Raw genomic sequence first — 7,018 nt, forward strand, 5'->3', positions numbered from 1 at the left:
TATCTCTATGTGTGTGTGTGTGTGTGTGTGTGTGTGTGTGTGTTAAGAGAAAGAGTTTTCTTCAATAGCTGGTTATTTTTAGGAGTATAAAAGGGAGCAAAGGAGAGATTAATAGTGAAAATTTAAAAGTCATCAAAGGAAAAGGATATTTTACATAATTCTAACACAGACAGATGCACAAAGATGAGAAAGGCAGAATTTTAAAAAGAGTTTCAAGATACCAACTGGTAAAAATAAAAGCTATAAGCAAATATTACAATTTTTGCATACTCAATGGCAGTAAAAAGCAACATGGTTTTACAAGTCATAATTATTATTTGTGCCATGAAATCAATATGATAATACTAATTCCACATACCTGAGATGCAGAAGTAGAAAGATTTGGTGAAGCCAAAATTTTAAGAAAGACAATATAATTTTATGTGTTAAATATAAATACTCAGTAGCAAAAATAAGTTTCCATTAATATAATTATTGAATTCAGCAGTTTGGTCCAAGGTAAATACATATAAACAACCTGCATGTAAAAAATTTAGTTAATACTTAATCATCAAAAAATACATTAAGGGCTGGGATTATGGCTGAGTGGCAGAGTGCTTGCCTTGCATGTATGAGGCACTGGGTTCTATCCTCAGCAGCACATAAAAACAAATAAATAAAATAAAGGTACTGTGTCCATCTACAACTAAGAAAATAATATTAAAAAAATACATTACGTAATGTTCAAAGATCTCCCGAGTGGGATTTCCAAACCATAACTTACATAAGGTTTTAGAATATTGCTATATTTAATCCTCGTTGATTGTAATAGAAAAATTGTTATCATTTCTGTTTTTTTTTCTCAAAACTCTACAAACATTCAAACGATTTATAAATCCATCTTGATTAGTATGAAACAGATTTCTGTTATTTGTGCTAAGGTTAATCCGTTTCTATAATAAATATCAGAAAAAAATCCTACTTGGTTTCAATTGTTTTAAAGGAAATGGGATAAAATGTTTACTTTATGCTAGAATCATACAATTATCTTAAAATTTGAGTGGCTTTTTCATTCTTCTATGAAAAAAAAATAATGCACTTACTCATAAATACTTATCACAGACGTTTTCCTAGATATTTGGAATACAGTGTTTATAAAGTAGAGTATATGGAGCATTTAATCTGGTATAAAAGATAAACACAGTCAAGTATCAAAACAACAAAATCATTTCAGGTTGTAGCACCTGCATGGAAGAAAATTTATGAGGAGTAGTGACTGGGAGTGCCACTTCAGATTTATTCACAGGGTTCACTACACAACCATCTGAAAAGTTGTCATTCTATTAAGACCAACCTATGTGAATATCCATGAGATTGCATTTTAATCAACACAAGGTAGAAAGTCACTGAAGAGTAAATGAACTGGCATACTCCTGGAACTAACAGGCAAAATGAGGTACAGAAAAGGAATGTGATGTGATAAAGTTGAAAGAACAGACAAATAAATTCACCTTGGTATGGTAAAGAATCTACATTTCGCCCTAAGTGCAATGGAAATCATTGATGAAAGAAATGGTATGCATTTTCTAATCATATTGCTCTACATAGATAGATTAAAATCTAGACAAACATGAAAGTTTAAAGTACAAAGAATAGTGAGATTCAGTGTAGCATGGGCAGAAATTTATATTATCTTGGAAAAAGATTAATACAACGGAAAGAGTAAGACATGGAAAGATAACTGAGCTTCATTCTAAGTGAAATGGTTTCTTTAGCACTATTGAGCAAAAGCTTAACATGATCTGATCTTGGTTTTAAAAATATGGAACAGATTTGAAGGAGCAAGAAAGTACTGAGCATGTTATGTAAAGAACCTGGGTGGGCATTAGAGAACTTTCCCCAGCATTGTAACAGGTGGCCTCCTTAGAAGTTCCTTTTCATAAAGAAACTGTCTCATTTTGAATATATTTAAATGTGGTTCCAACAAGATGGACATGGATGGTATGAGAAGGGTTTGTTTCATGCTTTTGATACCAAAGAAGTAGATTATGTAGATTTTGATTAGAGTTTCAGAAGACTTAAATAGCATCCACTAAGTAGACTACAAAGCCCACAGAGAAAAAAAGCATATCAAGAGGAACCACTAAAGAAGTCTTTCAGCACCTAACTACATGGATTGTGTTCTCCAGACAGTAACATAAGCATTACCTAAAACCTAATTGGAAATGCAAACTCTCAATCCAGCCTACTAATCAGAATCTTCACATTCTGATTTAGAATTCTAATGATTTATATATATATTAAAATTTGGGGAGTATTGTTCTAATGATATATCACAGAAAAAGAAGGAAGCATAAAATTGGCAGAATGAAAAATTCTTTATAAAACCCTCCTTTAAAATATTGGCAGCATTTGTAATTTATAGATTGTTTCTGAAAATTGGTGTTCATTGTTTTTATAGGAAAATAAAGATACAGCATATAATAACATTCTACAATGTTAAAATGTGTACTGTCCATAACTTTAACACTTTTTGTGTTGTTTATTTTCTCAAAATCCCTGACTTGTGTAAAATAACATTTAGTTCTCTCCTCCGGGTCAATTTATTTAACACAAGTATATTCACATAATGATTTGGCTTCAAATGATGATAGCTTATTAGTTAGTCTGTAATTTGTTTAGAGATATTGAAACAAAGGCCTCAGGAGTCTGTAAAACAAATGCAGGGTCATGTAGCTAGTAAGAGAAACAGTTGGGTTACAGTACAGAACCACTGAATTCTTGAAGGAGATTATATTGTGATTTAAAAAATAGTTTTTCTGGGCTGCAGTTTACCACAAATGTGAATAAACTGACAAAAACTGCATTTTGTATGCTTGCCAAAGCACATAAAAGAAATAATTTGTGTTAATATACATACATATGTGGCATATGTCTAGGATAATACTGTTAAATTAAAGGATACATTTTTTGCATGCTAATATTAACCATTGTCCATAGGTATTAAAAATGTAACATGTAAATATTAAAATAATGAATTTAGTAAAAGGTTCTTCATACCAAAATGTATTACACCTAGCATGCAATACTGATGATAATAGCACCTGTTAGTTTCTGTCCCATTAGCATACAGAATTCTCTGACTGTCCCAATTAATATTTCCAAACTCATCCTTCCTTTACTAGTTTACAAATACCAGTGAAATATTTATACACTCTTATTGAAATTCATTTTCTTAACATTCTTAGAAATGTTATTTCTAGTTTATAGTTCTCTCCCCTATCTAATGTTTTTCTCTATCACATCTTTGTCATAACCTATTGAATTTTTTTTTTTATTTTTTCAGTTTTGCAATACTTTTCTCAAGGCTCTTTCATTCTTGAAAAGTTTTATGACCTGTTTTCAAAATAGAACTGACCATCTCCTGATCTCTGTGAATTTTCCCTTCTCCTATCTTTACAATCCATCTTTGTTTTTTTAAAAAAAGCATAGAACGCCATCTTGCATGTGATTACTATAAAATTTGCTCAGATACTAGGTTTTAAGATCCCTAAAGACAGGAACAGGTTTTTTTTTCCCTTGCAATATTAACTGTATGGACAAGAATGTCATAATAACAAAACCAGCTAAATTTGATTTTATATTTATGCCCCAAGTTCTGTCATGCAGTCTTGAATATCCTGCCTCACAAAAGCTCTGTGAAGCAGATTACATCATCCTAAAGTAGCAAAGCATCCTCCCACCCTCAGTAGATTAAAATTAGGATTTTAACCCCCTGTGCTAGCATCTATGATGACACTATTTTACAACACCAATTTGAAGAGGCAAGAGTTTAGAATTCAAACAAGTCCTGATTTATAACCATGGTTTTTCTCTCATTCCAGGTAGCAATCTTTGGAAATATATATATAATTTGTTTGGAATTTTCCTCTTATAACATGGTAATGTATACATGATAAAAATGTTTGTGATTATTCAATGATAAAGTTTATGGGCTAGAGAATCCATCTGTTAAATCTTAGCCCCAACCTTACTTCTATTTTCAGTGTTCTCTAGAGAGTTTATCATGATACTCTTTTCAATGTGACTATTCCGTATATTTTAAATGTACTTTTCATGCAATAAAAGACACACTACCCTATATTTCTCTCTCTTTTTGGAAAGATTTATCTTAGATCATAGATACATGTCACAATGTCTCCTTGACTCACTATTAACTGTCTTTGACGTTTCCAAACTTTGTTGTTTTATGGTCTCAGCAAGGAGACACTCAGAGCAGCCAGGAGGCAAGTTGTATGTGCTTTAGGTTTTACATCTGTCACTGAGAATTGACCTTTTTCATTTTCATCAACAGGAAAACCCAGTTCTACATCACGTAAAAAATAAAAGAAGAATAAAATTCTTAAGACAGGTTCCCATCACTTTTAGTCTATGAAAACAGTTTTAACAACAGCAAAGAGTGACTTTTCTCTGAGAAGCCACAAGCAATTGTGTTGTCAGGATGAGAACTAAAAGCATTTGGTTTATACATGTGGTATGGCTGTCTTAATCTTTTAGTTCATCAAATTCCAAAGAGTGAGCAAAAGGCAAAGATTGTAACTTTAGCTGCCAAAGAGAGTGTGAATCATTTCTCTCAAGATTTTAAATATCCTTTTTTAGCTTAAAGGCATAAAGTAACAAACCTGAATGAAAACAGATTTAGGCTGTAACAAGAAGACAGAATTTAACCAGCATATGTTAGAATGACTTACTGAAACAGAACAAAAGTTTTATGTATAAATGTTACTTAAGAAAAAAAAAAAACATGGAATGAATTGTTCACACTGTGTTGGCTAGGCATTATTATACTTTTAAAGGTTATGGGAACTCTGCTAGGATAAAGAACTAGCAATTACAAAAAGAATAATCTGTCATGAGAAAGGGCTTTTGATCCTTATTGATTAAAACAAACATTTAGTAAAAGCATCTTCCTGTGAATCGTGAGTCAAGGATACATTGTGACATGTATCTATATGAATATGTCTTGCACAACTGAGTTGGATATAGATTATATTATTTAATATTTGTCCCTGAATTGATAATCTTTTCCTAAAATGGTTTATAATATTTAAGTTATTCACCTTACACTTAGTAATAATGAATCTACAGTTAAATGGAACCAATGGGTAAGTACAGAATGTACTGAAACACACATAACAGTTTAGCTTCTAATTAAGATAACATCTCACATAGAAAGTTTTGATTATTCAAATAATGCTGTAGAAAGGAACAGATTTGTTTATCTTTTTATCAGTATTTTATAACTAATGTCAAGATAAAGTCCAAGTGAATCCACATGTTAAGCGTAAGAAGTAAATAGTAAAAAATATTAAATAAAATATTATTTTAAAAATGTTGATTGGAAAATGATTTTTAATGATTACAAGGTTCAGAAATCATAAAAGAAAGTTTGAAAATTAGGCTACACTGTGGAAAGATTGATATATGTTACACATAACATAAGCCAAATTAAAAGATAAAATGTGATCTGGGTAAAATACTATAGTAAACATGAGAAATAAATGTGTATCTTAAATATATCAAAAGCTAATACAAAGCAACGTAAGGGGACCAGCAGCAGGTAGAGTGAGAGGTTTCTTCCAGGTCTCTGCATAAATGTTTATTTCAAATGGCTTCTCTTTGACAGGCTCACAGAAAATATCACCCTCACTATCTCCTTCACCAGCTGCTTTTCATTATTTTTATGTTCTCTACAAGTTAGAAGAAGTCTAGTACCAGGAACTCTATATTTAATTTGTTATTATATCATAGCCCATAATTTATTGTTCCACATGTAGTTTATAAAAATTTTGAATGAATTAATGAATCTTGTATCAATGAAAAGAGACATATTAAATAAATAAAGAGAATAATAAACGTATTATTCCCAGAGGTAAAGACAAAAGAATAAAAATGTGTGTGTGCATACATATGTGTGCACAAATAAGAAAGTGAACATAAAAATTTGGTAATATGAATTTGTAGAGAGTTGAATAAGTTTGATTTTGCAAATTTACATATATTTGCTCAGCTGTTTAAAATTAAGAATGGAGAAATAAAGTTTTGAATAAGCTCTGGTTTAAATTTTATAAGAAATGATAGTAAGCAATGCATAAAAAATAATTGCTTGATTACAGAGTATGAATGAATTGGTTCACCATCGGCCACACCATAGGCATGTGAAACTGCAAGTTGGGGTTACAATGTAAAGAAATAATGAATATTTGGAAAATACACAGGGACAATAAAAAGGAAACTTAATAAAGCAGTGGAAAAGAAATGTTCAAAAGATATGAAACTTTCTTTAAGATGGTATTATGTATTCTCTTCCACTTCCACCTTCTCTGACAGGCTTCTCTTACTGTGTTAGCTTCTGATAGTCATGTTCTCCAGTGTTTCTGTGCCTAAAAAAAATTCCTGGATGACTGCCTTCAAAACCATGTCCATCACTGATATTTATACATCAATGATGTTCTGATAATGTGTCTTTGGTTGCATTATTACCTTCAACATGCAGATTTATGGAACTAAATGCTATCCAAACATCACACTTTGGGACATTTATAGGAATTAACATCATTCTAAATATTAAGACAGAACCAGATTCAACATAGTTATCAGATGCTTTTTAAAACTTCTGGTAGGACTGCTGAGGCAAACTCAAAATCACAACCAGAAGCCTTGACAGGAATTGTTTGAAACACCTGGTTCTAATACACAGATCAATAGTTTGCCTTCACTTGCTCCCTCTCCTGTTGACACAGGGGATCTAGGGATTGGATAGCTGTAGAAAAACCCAATGTCTTCAGAACTGAGCTTGAGAAGAACCAGTGCCAATCAGTTAAAAAATGGGCTCCCCACCAGTGCACAGCTTAACTCCACATGTATAAGAGCATCTAAGCCAAGGTGCTGAATCTGTGTAAAAATGGTAGAAATAGTGAATTCTACAAAAGCGATTTTAGTTTATTCAGCTTCTGAATGGAAGTGTATGGGTACAAAG

The 7,018-nt window shown here is 31.6% G+C and overlaps 1 long non-coding RNA gene across 1 annotated transcript in view; it reads right to left on the bottom strand.

Moving 5' to 3' along the window:
- Positions 1–4,323, bottom strand: part of LOC125616726 — a 20,899-nt gene extending 16,576 nt beyond the window's left edge. The window contains exon 1 of the long non-coding RNA XR_007347458.1: positions 4,313–4,323. This is a non-coding gene — a long non-coding RNA (uncharacterized LOC125616726). The remainder of the gene's footprint in view (positions 1–4,312) is intronic.
- Positions 4,324–7,018: the final 2,695 nt, after the last annotated feature.

The sequence above is a fragment of the Marmota marmota genome, unplaced genomic scaffold, assembly GCF_001458135.2.
Source record: "Marmota marmota marmota unplaced genomic scaffold, marMar, whole genome shotgun sequence".
Lineage (NCBI taxonomy): Eukaryota > Metazoa > Chordata > Mammalia > Rodentia > Sciuridae > Marmota > Marmota marmota.